The following is a 16945-nucleotide window of genomic DNA, read 5'->3' as shown; positions in this document are numbered from 1 at the left end:
AGTCCGGTCCAACGACATCTTTCCTAATTTATTATTATTTCTTTGATACGAGGAAACACCATGAGACTGAGGAGTTTCCTTGAGATGAAGGAGATTTGCTCAAATGAAGGGATTTTCATGAGATCGGGGAAAATAATAAAAATATGATAAAATATAAAATTGGGCGTGGGACTGGCCACGACACGACCGACCGGCCGGCCGGTGGGCCCAATCTCTCAGCGCCTCGATTAATATTTTATTATTTATTATTTTCTTCCTATTTTGCATAGGTTCATCGTTCCTTCGTGTTTTGGAATGCTTGTTTGTGCATTCAGGTGCTTGTTTGTGCATTATTCCTGAGTACACTTGCACATTTGGTCGGGGCTTACTCGAGAGCTTCTCAGATGCCCGTATGTCAAATATTTATCAGTAACCCAGGGAATTCCGCTGGGAAGAACCACAAATTAAAGTGACTAAATATTACGAAGGATCGTATAATATTGTTGAATATTCAGTTAACGATTAGAGATAACTAATTGATGGCTCTATACTAGCAGGCATGCTGTCTAGGAGCATTAATTATCTGAGAATTGAGAGATATGAGCTTGTTGAAAAGTCATATTTCCTTTATATAGTCAGGGAAAACATTGTTGCATCCTGAAGACGTTGTTGCTCTATACTAGCAGGCAAGATGTCTAGGAGCCGTCCAATCTTCGATTCTATATGGAATTAATTACTGAAATTGCTCAGTATTTATGAGATATGTCGTTTCCTCAGCTGAGAGACTGCACATCCACATATACTCTGAGAGATAAAATTTCCTTTCAGAGATTCTTGTGGCACGATCTTTCATGCTTTCGACGAGAGAACAGTCTCAATACTCATCTGATTGCTGGATCAGGAGTACTACAATTATGGTTTTACGATTTTGACCCTTGTCGAAAATCTACCATCTACATCAAGCATCATCGAGTTTTGGATCTAAAATATGACAACCAAACTTGATATATCAGCGCTTGGTGGGTTCAACCGAGCAATGCTCTAACATTAACACATGTTCAAATTACTACTCGACATTATGTGAACATTCCAAGTTCAATCCTAGTACATCTCAATGTTTATACAAACCCGGAGATCACCAAACATATCAAAAATGTATACCTGGATTAAACTTCAAACAGGATCGGACAGGGAGAAATCCTGCACCTGGGATCGGTCTTACAATTGGGGTCGGTCCCGAATTCTCTTTTGACTATGAAACATAATTTTGCAAGTCTACTTCATTAGATTATGTTTATGATGTTCCTTCATATATATAATCCTAAGGTTTGAATTCATTTGTGAAGTTCAATACAATAAATAATAACAAGTTACCAATTAGTGTTATGTCGATTCACGAAGTTCATAAACAAATTAACTTCGTAACTCTATATACTCAAGCCGTAAGAAATAACCGGTATATCTTTTTTTTAATACTTTGATCATAGTATAATGACCAAGTCACATAATGAACAAAGATAAAAATGGAACAAGTCAAGTCAAATCTGTTGCTACTAACCTCGAACTGAAGGATGAAATGTTCGTTGATGTTGATACATCTTCAGGTTCTTCATGAGTAATAAGAGCAAGTCTCAAAATTTCTATTTTCCTTGTCTAACCCAACAAAGTTAACTTTAGTAATCAAATCGAGCAACTTCGAGTTTTGGAACTAAAATATGACAACCAAACTTCACATACCAATGCTTGGTGGATTCAACTGAGCATGCTCTAACAACAAGACTTCGATAAAATTATGCATTGCAAGGTGGGCGCTCTTCCCTTCAAATAGTGGTGTATGCCACTTGGGGTTTCAACAAAGAAAGATTCTGGCTGGAATATGATAGCTGGTAAGTTTCACAAAAAACTTGTTAAATGGAAAAGAATAGTCCAAACAAAGCTGCAAAAATAGTCTTTATCTGTTAGAGCACTGCTCGGTCGAACTCACATGCGTTGCTATCTCAAGCATGTTTGTCAATGTTAGTGATCAAAACTATAAGTCTTGATTTCTAGTCTACTATTAGCTAAGTCTCGGACTAGGTAGAAAGTGTAGTTGAGCTCAAGACTCCATGGCGATCATCATACGAAGACGAAGAACTACTCAAGGAACTGGTGGAACTTCATCGACTAAAAGGTATGTGGAGACTTGAACTTATCTATCACTCAAAAGTCTATCTACTTTATCTCCTATCTTGAGACAAAAGTCGTTTTACTATATAGACTTTGATTATACACATTTGTTATTTCGAGACGAGTTTATCTCGCTTATCTATTTCTCGAAATATGTGTTGGTAAGCTTTCGCTTTGGCCAAGTTCATCTTTACTAGTGACGAAAGTCATGTTAAGTTTCAATCACTTGAAAATGCCTTTAACGAAAAATGGTTTGTGAAAAACAACTATATAACGTCCTCTAAGAATGTTTCAATGATTGAAATGAGAGTTTAGATTATATAACCATTGTTGGATATAAGCATTGTGTGGTAACTCATACATGTATAAGTCCTTATTCCTTGAACCAAAGTATGCGTACTTTGCTGCTCAGGAAAACCAGAACAGAGTCCACGAACCCAGTCCGCGTACTGTCGGCGGTTCTCTTCCCGAGAAAATCTGTTGGAGTTTATGAACTATTTACAAACTTATTCCGGGTACTTAACTCCGCGTACCAGTCCGCGTACTTAAGTTTGTTATTTTCTAAAAACGATTATTTGTGAACTTAAACTTATATAAACTAAGGAATGCAAGTTTGCAAACCGTGGCTATAAAGTTCATGAATCGATTCGAGTGAATCAAATCGTTTTTTTTTTCAATTGTGTCTATTATAAAGATCTAAGCAATTGAACAACTCTCTAACTAGTTCATTTGAACTAGTTATGGTAAAGAAGAATATGGTTGATATGAAAGTGCTCATATGGCTAACCATTTGATTAACTACTGTTGAACCAACTAAATGTACAAGTTTGGGTACGCTTATACAAACCTAAAACGTGCATTTCATTTGTGCGTAACAAGCTAAGTTTCGATCTAACGGTTGAAAGATATTAGCTTGAATCTAATCAGGTTTTCATCTAACGGTGAATATTGAATGCTTTGTTACTAAGATAACATTGATTGCAAACCCTGATTTGATAGACTATATAAGGGATAACTCTAGCAACTGGGAAACCTAATCCCCACACCTCATGTGTGATACTAGTTGTATTATCTAGAGTTGATTCTCCTTTAACCTTAGGTTTCTACCGAGACCCTGTAGGTTAACGACTTGAAGACTTCATTGGGATTGTGAATCCAGACCGATACTACTTTCTCGTAGTTGTCTGATCTGATCTTGATGTTTCTGTCGTACTAAGTACAATCGTAAGGATTGACTTGAGATTGATTTCTCCGATAGGCAAGATATAAAAGTAATCACAAACATCTCCATCTCATCGTTTGTGATTCCATAATATTTATTTTTTCCACCATACGATTTAGATTATTGTGAGGTGATTGATAATACTGAGCAGTTCTTCGGGAATATAAGCCTGGTTTATCAATTGGTTCCTGTTCACCTTGAATTATCAAAAGACGGAACAAAACTCGTAGGTATTTCTGTGGGAGATAGATTTATCTATTACCGTAGATTTTTCCGTGTGATACAGATTTGTTTATTAAAGTCTTCGACTTTGGTTCGTAGCAACTCTTAGTTGTGGGTGAGATCAGCTAAGGGAATCAAGTGCGTAGTATCCTGCTGGGATCAGAGACGTAGGAGCACAACCGTACCTTGGATCAGTGTGAGATTGATTGGGGTTCAACTACAGTCCAGACCGAAGTTAGTTTGTAGTAGGCTAGTGTTTGTAACGGCTTAATACAGTGTGTATTCAATCTGGACTAGGTCCCGGGGTTTTTCTGCATTTGCGGTTTCCTCGTTAACAAAACTTCTGGTGTCTGTGTTATTTTTTCCCGCATTATATTTTGTTATATAATTGAACTATCATAGGTTGTGCATTTGAATCAATCAATTGGGAAATCCAAACTTTGGTTGTTGATTGAAATTGATTGGTACTTGAAAATTGGTCTTTGGTACCGTTCAAGTGATTTCTCTTGTATTCAATTAGACTCGCGGACTTCTATTTGCTTGAGTAAGTATTGAATCAAGAAAGAGAGATATAACTCTTTGATATATTTTTATTAAGATTGAGTTTGACTGTCTAGTTGATTATCTTAAAAGTATATTGGAGTTAGTCCATAAAGATTGCTAATCGAAATATTTGATGTAGTTGTTAGACCCTCGTTTTTTCATTATCAACAATAATCTTATGAGTTTACCAGTATATTTTACGTCTCTTATGTCTATGCCTAAACTGTGGAGAAGAAGCTGACAAGAATAAGAATAGAATTCTTATGGGGAGATACAGCCGAGGAAAAAATCAGTTGGGTATCATGGGATAAATATACAAACCAAATGAACATTAGGAGTGGCCATCATAAATCTCAGAGCCACTAATAAATAATCTCTTGGTTAAATGGAATTGGACATATTTTGATTAAAAGAATGCTTTGTGAGTATTCAAGTCAAATTAAAGTCTAAACAAGATGATTTATGGCTAAAGGAGTATAACCTTCAATATTGTTGGTGTCATTGTAGTACAGTGGTAAAGTTATTGGGTGATGATACCAGTGATCTGAGTTCGAAACTCGCCAGCACTAAATTCTTTACTGCTTGAATAAAAGAAAAAGAAAAAAAGGCTGGGGATTTTGGAAATTAATTAAAGATAAAATTCAAATGATTTCAACAATAAGCATTAAAATCTGCAAGAGATGTGAAGTTCTGGAAAGACAAATGAAAGGGTACAATTCCATTTCGTATGACCAATAAAAGAGCTTCCAATGTTGCATCCAATAAAGATGCAAAAGTAGTCGACCTCATTGGGCAAGGAAGATGAACGATTCAACTGAAAAAACATCCATCCATCAGCTGAAGAAGTTGAAATGAATTCACAAATCTGGTAAACTTGTTAGGAGACCCGCCATATTTAGATAATGAAGAAAACTATATGTCATGCTACCCGAGCATAATTCATACTGCAAGCTTGGTTATAAATATCTGATGAAACAAAATGAAAATATAACTTCATTGAGTTTTAGTTATGTGTAGAGTAAACATATTCCACTTAAAATGTAATTTTTTACTGGGTTTGTGGTGCAAATTGCAATCCCAATAGTTGACAACTTGAATATAATAGGATGTAAAACAGTTTAACTATTTGTTGTTTATGCAACAGTCTTGAGGAGAGTATATGTTATAGTATCTTGCATTGCAACTCCTGAAAAGAGATTTGTGACTACTTTTTGCATGTCTTAGACTTGGACTTATAGATCAACTAACATAACAGTTGAAATGTTGGCAATCATACAACGTGAGAAGTCAGACAAGAAAAGTTAGGGATTTGGTACCTTTGCAATAATTTGGGCACTATGAAGGGAAATGAACTTGAGAGTGATGGTTAAGAGAAAGAATAAAGATAAGAAAACAATAATGAGTGATGGATACAAGAAGGAACTTTCAAACAGGGGCTCGATTCTTCAACTGGTTTAGAAAGTATGAAGAAGCAACCAATATTAACTTGGAGATGTGTTTGCGAGTTTGCCTTGCTAGCAGCGCTAAACTTGTTTTGTATGTTTCTTATTTTTCTTTTATTAATAAAAATCTTTTTTTTTCTCGTAAGTAATGTGTTTCATTTTGTTATTTTCTGATCTAAAAAATAATAATTAGTTTATCCTGGTTATGGTAGTATTTTTTTTTTTTTTTTGAAGTACAATTCTATTTGGAATAAGGATAATACTAAAATTGGAATAAGGGTAATACTTAAAGTGGGAATGTTATAAACAACCCTACTATCCATGGATCTATCACAAATACCCTTTAGAAACTTTACAAATACCCTTGATGACATAATTGAAAATTCCTTTAAAAACTTAATAACCATAATTCCGTTTTTAGCCTCTCTTACTTCGTTCTTCTTCATTTCAAATAACGGAAGAAAAAAAAACTCATCGCTCCCACCACCATCATCTCCATCACCCCTACCAATACCAAGATCTATCACCGCCACCATAACTAGCACCACCATCTCTGTTACCTTCGCCACTAGTATCAACAGATTTTCCATGATTTGTGTTCCATTTCAAAACAGTTTCAGAGATCGATTTGATTTTTAATTTTCGATTTAGTAATTTCGAGTTGAGATTCAGATTTCGGGTGGGTTTTTAGTTAAAGATTCGGAGTCAGTGATTTGAGCTCGAGATTCGTTGATTCTGAAACTGGTAATCTTCAATTTTTAGGTTTAGGTTTTGAAATTTGTGAAAACTAAAAATTGGGTTACATATTTGATTAAGATCAATATCTAATTTAGATTTGGGAGTTTGAGAGAGATATCTAGGTTCCAATTTCATATTTCATTTATCTAAATTAGTTTCTGGTGGTGGTGGTTAAATCGGTGAAGCTAGGGTTAGGGGTTTGAAGCTACTGATGGTGTTATTGGTACATTACTTTTCAGGATATACTGGTGATGGTGTTTGATTTGAATCTGTGGTGCAATGGTATGAAGTCGGGGATTGATTTGAATGAAGTGAGAGGTTGAGTTGAAGCAGAAATGAAATAGCTATATGGGAGTCTGTTGAAGTCAGGGTTTGATGGAGGTTGAAGAGATGATCCAGAGTGTGAGAAGGGTTTAAAAAGAATCAAAGAAGGAAATATATCTGGTAATAATGATTGTGTTATGGACTGAAATTGTGTTCTTGATGTCATCGGTTCTGTTGGTGGATGAATTGGTTGGAGATGTAGAAGATGGCGAGCTGCTGCTGATGGGAAGTGAAAGACACGAAGTTGATTGTGGATCTGTTGATGACTGTGAATGCAAGAGAAGCTTGAGAGGGTGGCAACAATGGAATGACTGGTAGATGAATGTTAGGATTTGATGTTTCGCTTGAGCTGAAGTTGATTTGCTGCTGATGATTTCAGAGTTGTAAGAGGTGGTGTTATCTGGTGGTGGTTTGAATTGATGGTTGGTTTGTTGAGGAAGAGAACTGGAGTTAAGAGCTGGAGCTGTTATGATTGAATTTGTTGAAGATTTGGGTTATTTTAGAATTGATAGTGTTATGATTGAAGATTTGAGTTTGTTATGATTGAAGTGTAGTTGTTGTGATTGGTTAGTCTGAAATGGAGAGGGTTTACTGGTGCCATGTCAAATTCAGGTGCATATGAAAGATTACAGTGCATATAGCGGGATGGTGTTGTTGTTGAAGTGATCGATGGAATCGAATTGCAGGAAATGCAAGATAGCATTGTAGGCTGAGTTAAAATGTTTGCGAGTATGAGATGGTTATAGATGCAATTGAGAAGATGAGTTTTGTCGGTGGATTGTGGAGTGTAGATGAAGTAGTCGTTGGTTTGCAGTTGCAGGTAGTTATACTTTGGTGGATTGTGGAGTGTAGATGAAGTAGTCGTTGGTTTGCAGTTGCAGGTAGTTATACTTTGGATGCAGTGTATAAGATGTTGTACTAAGATTGCATAGATTGGCTTGAACTTGTGATGGAAATGGTGTTGCAGTTAGGGAGATATTGCCGTGAGTTGGAGTTTTGATTTCTGGTATTGATCTCGTTGGAGTTTGGTGGTATGTACAGCAGAGAGATATGCAAGAGATTGAGTATTTGAAATTGATTTTGAGATTTCGATATCAGTTGCCTTAAGACAACTTGTGCAAGTTTCCTTCATATACGGAGACAACTTTGTCCAGTTACCTCCATATACCTCTATATATGAAGACAACTATGGAGATGAGAGTGTCGTCTAGTATAATCACATATGAGATGATGGACGAAGTTGTTTATGATGTGTTGATGTTAACTGGAAGTAAATATGCTATGGAGAACAGAAGGCATAATATAAGAAGACATCGAGATGGTTGTGTTGCTGATGCTTATGTTTTGAAGTCAAAAGAATAGATGAATGCTTAGGAAGTTGAGCAGTGGCTGAATATGTATGCAGGCAGTGAAGAGCAGAACAAGGAGTTGTTGGTGCTTGTGTGTTGCTGATGGTGTTTGAGTAACGGATATGGAAGTGATTGCAGCTGTTGGCTCATGTTGCAAGTGTTTGTAGATGGTTGTGGTCATGAAGCTGTTGCAGGTAGAGTTGCAGTATGGTGAATATGTGAGTCAGCTTATGGGGTAAATGAATTGACTGGTGATGATAGTGCAGTTGTTACTGGTGATGATAGTGCAATTGCACTGAGCTAGAAGTGTAGGTGGTAAATGAATTCATTTGTGTATATTTTTATTTTTTGGAGACAACTTGTGATAGTTGCCTCTATATTTGGAGACAACTTGGGCTAGTTGCTTTCATTTTTGAAAACAACTTTGTGCTAGTTGCCTTTACTTTTGAAGACAACTTGAGCTAGTTGTCTCATATTCAGAGACAACTTGAGTTAGTTGGCTCCATTTTGTTTTGCAACTTGTTTATGTATACTATTTGTTGGAGACAACTTGAGCTAGTTGCCACCGATATGTACACAACTTCAGAAAGTTGACTCCCCATGACGGTGGTAGTTGGCGGCGGTGATGGTGGTTGATGGCGGCAGTGGGTGGTGGTGGCGGTGGGTGGTGGATACGAGGAAAGTGGTGGTGGTGGTTGATGGTCGGCTGTGGTGGTGGCTGATGGTCGGCGGTGGCTGATGGTTGGCGGTGGCGAAAAGTGGTGGTGATTGGCGGCGGTGGTGGCGGAAAATGGTGCTCGTCGGCGGTGGTGGTGGACGGTGGTGGTGGTTGGTGGATGGATGGCGGTGGCGGAAAGTGGTGGTGGTTGGCGGTGACGGTGGTGGTGGTTGGTGGACGGCGGTGACGGTGGACAGTGGTGGTTGGCGGTTGACGATGATGGACAGTAGTGGCAAGCAGTAGAGTGTTTCTTTTTTTTTTTGAATAGTGTAGTGGTAGTGGTTTTGTATATACATCATACAAAAGAAGGTATTTTAGTAATGTATTAAGCTTAGGGGTATAAATTAAGTTGGTAAGGGTATATTTCATGGGACCTCATAATAGAGATATATAAATAATGTTCCCATACTTAAAACGAAAAGAATAGGTGGACCAGAGATCAAAACATAATCTAATTCCACAAAACATAATCTAATTACACAAAATTACTAATTTCATGTATAATTAAACAAAGTCTACCGTCAAATTTATTATATTAATAACCCTATAATTTGGTAATCTCTTGTAGCGATCTCGAGATCAAAATGGTAACCAATAGTTGTACTTCTTTTTCCGGTAGAATTTTTCTTTAGGTGATGTGAGTAATATTTGAATTCTGTGAAATGTTTTCCAAGGTCGGTCATGTTAGATCAATGTGGAAGGACTGGTACCAGACATGGAGCCCAGCTCACGAGGATCAGATGAACATTAAAGAGATCAACTGCTGCCTGCTGGTGCCCGTACCTAACTAATGACGGTATGGAATAGGAATCTATGGCAGGACATCTACATTTGAGATGCGAGTCGTCTTAGTGAACCTCCTCGACTAGGTTTTACCGTTTAGGTGTGTGCAGCAGTAACAGTGCTTGCCTTTATGAGTCTATGACGTATTGACGTACATATGTGAGTATGTCGGACTTTTCTTGAAGTGTTCCTCTAAATTACACTATTTGATTTTAGTACTGAAACTTGGCTCATTCGACAAGGTCTTTCCGGTGGGTCAATTCTATGTCCTACAAGTACACGCGTAAAGGGCTGATATTTTCTCAGAAAAATACCTATAATGGGCTTGCATTCATATGCAGCCGCACCAAGTAGAGACCAGATTCAGACAATTTCATAATTAACAAGGTCTACTAATTTCTGTGAGTGAATCACGGGATCCCACTGTGCGAATTCCCGACAATCCCCAATTAAGTTGTCGCGACTTACGGTCAAACGGAGATTGCTACTATATTTGATGAGTCGAGTGAAAAAGAAAATGAAAACACGCTCTTTTTTGGCGTTTGGTGGGGTAAACTGTAGACTGGTAGGTAAGGAATAGCCTATTCCCCAGATTGTGGACTGCAGGGCCTAGCTGAAGACCATTGTTTTGGTTTTCAGTAACATGTTCCCGATGATTGAAGTCTTTTTTCCCGGAACCCTTTCTTACACTCAGTTTTTTCGGAGTTTCTTTTATAAGGTCTAAGTTTTAGGAGATTTTTCTACGTTGTCGGCATAGGTGTGAATGCTTTTCTATAAATCTAGGAAACTGAACACCGAGATAATTCTTGTCGCCTTTTGTGCTTTTAATTCCAACGTCCAAGTGTTGAGTGTTTCACACTCGATTAACTCTGGGTCACTCAAAATCGACCTCTCAGACAACAAAGTCGTTCTTTCCGTGGAAGTTATAACTTGCGCCAGTTTTCTCATGGCAGAAGGGTGATCAATCTTTGTCATTCTGGGTATGAGTGCTTGCTGACATACGAGAATGACCTCATTCTAGTACTACCTGTGATTCACGGTGCACTTAGGGGCACGTTAGTGCATATGCTACGAGCCTACCACTAACTCACCTTAATTGAAGAATCATTGAACAATTTGAAACGATGATTCGTGTATAATACAACAGTAAAATCGAAGATGGTTAACATCAACAGTCATAATTTACCATCAAAATGTGTCAACTGATAAAGTCTTGAGTTTGGCCATATCGATGATCGAAATAGGGAGACCCCTTATGCTTCTCATAATTTATCCTACTGCAAGGTGCGTTCAGCGCACTCAAGAATGTACTGCGAAGTGCAAAACTCCAGATCAATGTTTTCAAATTGAAGTAGGAGCTGGGCCAGGTAAGATGCCGATGACTTCATGTGATACAGTGAACACCAATTTTGGGCATGCCTAAAACTTTCAAGGCATACAAAGGACTAGTCCTAACTTGGATGATCTTATAAATGTACCGTATGGGGTGGTTCAATTACTTATATGCCCTTAAATCCATTAAATTACTACTAATTTATCCCTAACCCTAATACAAAACCTATAATCAACTACACCTAAAATCAGTTTCATTCACCTTCTTCTTCTTCCTCTCCACAGCCGAACTCCACCCTTCCCTTTCTTTTTTTTTCATCGCGGAAATTTAATTGTCGATTTGTGAAACTATATAATGGATCGTCGTAAGGAAGTATCTCGTTCAAATCGATCGATTGAACAACCTATTCATGAAGAATAAGATTTAGAGAGTGAAGAACAAACTCAAAATCAACCACAAAATCAATCGGAAGAAGAGATTGAAAAAGAACCAACGCCGGAAATGAAAATAAGAAGGTTAGTTCTACAAACCCATCTCATATTTGATGTTTTTGATTGTTTTGGTCGATTTAATTCGTCAAAATCATGTGTTCTGCGGCGGTTACAGGGTATGGTTCGGCGTAAAACAAATGTTAGATGTGCGCCGAGCTGTTCTTGAAACTGAACTCTGAAAGTGCATATGAACGGCTCGGCTTATATCTGAAATCTGTTTTGAGCCGAACTTAGTAAAACGGAGACTTATATTTAGGATCGGCTTATTCGATGGTGTTAGTTTTGTGCCGAATATGTTTTGTGAATTTCAGAAATTTTGCATGTGCGTAGGATCGGCTTGTATGGTAGTATTAGTTTTGTGCCGAATAAATGTTGTTTGAAATTCAGAAATTTTGCATGTGCTTAGGATCGGCTTGTATGGTAGTATTAGTTTTGTGCCGAATAAATGTTGTTTGAAATTTTCAGAAATTTTGCATGTGCTTAGGATCGGCTTGTATGGTAGTATTAGTTTTGTGCCGAATAAATGTTGTTTGAATTTCAGAATTTTTGCATGTGCTTAGGATCGGCTTGTATGGTAGTATTAGTTTTGCACCGAATAAATGTTTCAATTCATAAGTATAGATTCGGCTTATTCGATAGTATTAAGGCTGCGTCGAATATCATTGTTAAAATTCCATAAATTTTACAAGTGTGTAGGATCGGCTTATTTATATGATATCATGTTGCGCCGAATACATGTTTGAGTTCATAATCATAGGTTCGGCTTATTCGACAATATCGGTTGTGAGCCGAATACAGGGTTCGGCTTACTCGACAATATAGGTTTTGAGCCGAATATTTAGGATCGGCGTATAATTATTTTGTGGTATGAGCCGATCCACTCTCTGTGTAAGATAATAAAAATTTCAAGACATGATTCATACTTGCGCCGAATTAGTCTTATAACTTTCATACTTGTGTCAGGACCAATGCCGCGGGTAGGGAGATGTTGAAAAAAATGAAGGACAAAATTGATTCCAAAACACCAATGACCGTGGAAGAACAAAACTACCTCTACAAAAAGTGGGATGCAATCATCAACAAAGGAGAAGGACCCGAGGAACCCGGACAAAAGCCTACCACTAAGAAGAGGGGTCGTGGTTAAATGTCCTTTTATGTTTCCAACTTCCTTTTAATGTTTTTCTTAAGTTTTAAGTACACTTTTATGGTGTTGCAAACACCTTTGCTTTTAGGTGCTCAACTTTGTTTTTAATTGTGCTGGGTTTGGTTATGGACACCTTCAATTTCATGTTTTAATGAATAGCTTAACGGTTATGCGCCGAATTTATAGAGTTCGGCTTATCCTCTAATGTTAGTTACGCGCCGAATCATTTGTCCTTCAGGTTCGGCTTTTTCTATAATTTGAGTTATAAGCCGAGCCTTAAAAATCATTATTGGTGTAATCCAGTACATAGTTCGGCTTAAATCTCACCAATATGGTGAGCCGAATCTGTACAAATTTTCAAATTTTTTTAAAAAATAGCCGTTACTTATATAGGTTCGGCTTATGTTCTAAAATTTCTATAAGTCGAACCTTTACTTTTTTTCACGAAAATCTAGGAACGACTCTTTTTTTGAAAGATATAGTCGTTGTAAAACTATATTCTATATATACCTACATGTTTTTTCATATTCTTAACCACATATGCTCAACAAATGGCACCCCCAACTCCTAAGTTTACTCTAGAAGAAGATTTATCTCTTTGCATTAATTATGTAGCATACTATCCAAAGAAGGGTGAAGAACGACGAGTAAATGGTCTGATGAGTATGTACTACTTGGTTAGAATTCATGAAGCCTTCAGCACGGAAACAGGTAATCCTCACAACCGGGATAGTGCGTCCTTGTTTTTCCGAATTATAAGTATTAAGAAAAAAGTCTCAGACTTCATAGCTTTAGTTCGGATTGTGAGTCGATATCGACTCAAAGGTGAAACAAACTCTGAGATTGAAGTTCGAGCTCTAGAGGAATGGCGACGATGGAAGGGAAAGAATTTCAAATACAAAGATCACTACCACATTCTTAGAAGGTTTCTCATTACCCGTTTAGGATATTAGAAATTAATTGCAAGCCTACTATGTAGCAGGGATGTAATCCATAATTTCTATGAATTTGAAAAGTCTATTTGGAATGATATGAATTCTTGTTTTCATGAATCATGAAAGGTTCGGCTTTCTTCAGAAATATACTACAAGCCGAACCTAGCAAAGTAATTCTGGTTTTTTAAAGTTTCAAGATTCGGCTTGCAGTGAAATAATAATATGAGCCGAATCTGACAAAAAAACTCTGGTATTTTTTGTTGTCAGGTTCGGCTTTCAGTGAATTCTTCTTATAAGCCGAATCTGACACAAAATAAGAAGATAAATCAATGAAACATTTTTTATGGAGATCCTAAACGAATCTCATCCTCTTCACTGACCTCTTTCTCATCATCTTCACTGACCTCATTCTTAACATCTTCATCCTCATCACTTGAAAACGTAATTACTTGTCCACTTGGAGGCTGCACATGCAAAGATTTCCAAAGATCCATTTCCGTCGCATAATTTGCACACCAATCCATCGCAAAATTATTTTCAAATCTAGGCCAAAAGGCTGCACTCATCAAGGGTGGTAATGGGCAACCGGGTCTAAGTTTGAGGCCGATAAAAACAATTTTGAACAAATCCAAGAACAAGTCTTCTATCCTTTACACCATCATTGTAAGGTTTTGTTGGAGGCGCGTAAGTAAAGCTACTACCCGTCCATGCGAAACAATGTACGACGCAATTGAATGTCTCCGCTATTAAAAACCCACAAATGGGCATTGACATCCAATGTTCTTCGGTAATGATAAATCCCCATGCAAACGACGTTCGAATGCAACGTACTCCGCTGCCACCCCTGCATCTTTTCTTGGACCTGTTCTCATCATTGTCTTATAGAATTCTTTGTTTTTACGTAGGGTTTGTAACAATCGTTGCCGAATATAGTTCACTTCATTTTCAGGGGGCACCGGATTATTCCCTTCCATAAAAGGACCAAGTTGTTCCGCCGTGACGTAATAACCACAATTTCCATCGCCTTGCACGTCGTCCATTGCTATAATATGCTCATGAATTATTGGCGATAGATCTTCCAAGTAGTTATCGTATATAAAATTGATAGGCCTCATATACCTACCGGACTTATCTCTTTTGGGTCCTCTCATCCTACCAATTTCATGTACGGTTCTTTTCTCTTTATCTTAGTTTGTGAAGGATACATCTTAGCCTTCCCCTTGACATCCTCTTTACTATCCTTAGCTTGTGACGGACAATCATTATCATTCACCTCTTTGTTACTTGTTTCCGATTTTTGAATACTCGGGCGACCTCGTTTTTTTGGAACTTTGACTTCTTCCTCCTTCATCAACTTCTCAATTTCTTTCTTTGCCTTTTCAAACCTTGCATCATGGTACTCAACGCCGGATGGATTCCTTTTAGTAGCCAATAGTTCCTTGTTGGCTTGTCTAGTTTGAAAATTATTCATTTTCTTACTCTTCCTACCTTTCGGGTCACTCTTCTCCGGTTCCAAAATATTTTCTTGGGTGAAAGGATACATGACCGGCATCATGTTGTCCCATAGGAATTTCTTTTGAGGTCGGGACATATTCCTATACATCTCCGCCAATTTTTCCCATTTGTCGTGTCCCATATCTCTAGATCATCCTCATCGTCTTCGGTTGGGAGAGGATCGAAGCTTAATTGTTTCCAAAAATGATCAATATCCTCAAATGGTATGATACCATCCTTGTACCGAAGTAGGTCATGGCGGCATGGAAGTCCCATAGATGTCTTCATTGTACAAACACACTCTTCCTCCAAGGTGGCGCCTAATGTCTCAATCAAATCCACTTCTTTCATCAACAAGTCGATGCATAGATGGGAGACTTTATAAGTTAATTCCCGTAGACAATTAGTACCATAATTCTTGTGTCTAAACATAAGTTCATGCTCGAACGCGGTTTTAATTCTCACAACATCACTTTTGAAATATTCATCAATTGCATCAAAAACCGTGACAAAAGTGTCAACACAACCAAAAAGGTTCTTCTTCAACCGATAATGAGCCGACTCTACCATACTTGTGGCTTGGTTGTCGAAGTGTTTGTGCCGATTTGTGAAACAACTCACGAACCTTTCTTTATTAGGTTCCAACACATCTTTGACCAAGTAAGTAATGACATCGGGGTAGGCGGTCTTCCAATGCTTAATAAGCATTTTAAAATTTTCTTCATAGACATCCTCGGTGATTGACCATATCAAAGCTTCCCATTCGCCTTGGAAAGAAGCCCACAACATCTCATTATGTTCATATGCTTTCAAGAATTCCTTCTTTTTCTTTACTCGTGTCTCCAACGGTAGCTTAGCAATATTCTCTAATTCTTTCAACTTAAGTGGTTGAATTATCGGTTGACATTTTTTCCTCACATTGCACCATATGTGAAATGTACAAAGAAAATTGAATGCATCCGGAAATACCTTCTTAATAGCATACATCAACGATGAATCTTGATCGGAAACGAACACTTTAGGAAGAGCACCCTCCCGGAAGATTAACTTCAATTGTTCTAACCCCCAAACATAACTCTCTTTCTTCTCGTTTTTCACGAAACAAAAAGCCACGGTGAACTGTGCCTTTGTCGAAGTATGCCCCACAATGTTCATCAACGGCATCTCATATTTATTAGTCTTGTACGTGCAATCCAATATAATAACTTGTGGGAAGCATAGAGCCAATTGGGCGCATTCCGGGTGGGCAAGGAAAAGGTGTGTGACTTGACCGAATTCATCCAACTTCTTTTGAAAAGCGTAGTTATTCTTCACCCCTAACCACATTACTTGTTGCATCACAATCCTACCTTGCAAATTGAGTATTCTAATCTTTTGACTTGCATTGTAGATAGTTTGCATAGTCGACTTGTTATTGTTGTTGTCCGCCTTCAATTTGCTAAGAATCCTAGAAGGTGGCAAACGTGCTCGTGTCATTTTATCCACTTCTAGCATCTCGTCGGGTTTGAGTCGCGCTACTTTCGCATGTCCATGAAGGTCTTTGGGACGTGGGTGGTTATGACGACAATCCATATCTTTATTCATTATCCAATATTGATCTTCTTTGTTCATGGACTTATTCTTGAGGTTGAAAACGATCTTGAAAGGGAAATTTCTTTTCTTCGTCTTCGTCCTATTCTTTCTCCCGGTCTTCCCAACGTATACAATACCCTTTTTAACCTTGCTAGCGCCGGTTCCACTACGCTCACAAATCATTTCAAACCGATCACATCGGCTTTGTTGTCCTTTAACTAGTACACAATTTATCTTCATCGCGTGTTCCTCAAGCCAATCCAGAACTTCTGGTTTAGTTTTCCATATCTACGTTCATTCCAAAACAAGTAATTAGTAAGCAAAACTTTGGAATATTCCGACAACATTAAGGTAAGCAAAAGGTTCTTACATACCAAATCATTTTGGAAGTGATCCTTGGTATCCTCGTGAATTATGTCTACTGGATCAGGTTGATTTTCCATGGGTCCAAGCACGATCTACAAATAATATCACAAGGTTAAACACTAGA

General features: G+C 37.7%; 1 long non-coding RNA gene across 1 annotated transcript; it reads left to right on the top strand.

Annotated features, from left to right (window-relative positions):
- The first annotated feature begins 5868 nt into the window (after positions 1-5868).
- On the top strand, positions 5869-8543 carry LOC113275601. The gene is made up of 2 exons (XR_003323685.1): positions 5869-6318; positions 6552-8543. It is a non-coding gene; the product is annotated as an uncharacterized LOC113275601 (long non-coding RNA).
- Positions 8544-16945: the final 8402 nt, after the last annotated feature.

The sequence above is a fragment of the Papaver somniferum genome, chromosome 4, assembly GCF_003573695.1.
Source record: "Papaver somniferum cultivar HN1 chromosome 4, ASM357369v1, whole genome shotgun sequence".
NCBI lineage: Eukaryota > Viridiplantae > Streptophyta > Magnoliopsida > Ranunculales > Papaveraceae > Papaver > Papaver somniferum.
This window is presented reverse-complemented; position numbering and strand designations above follow the sequence as displayed.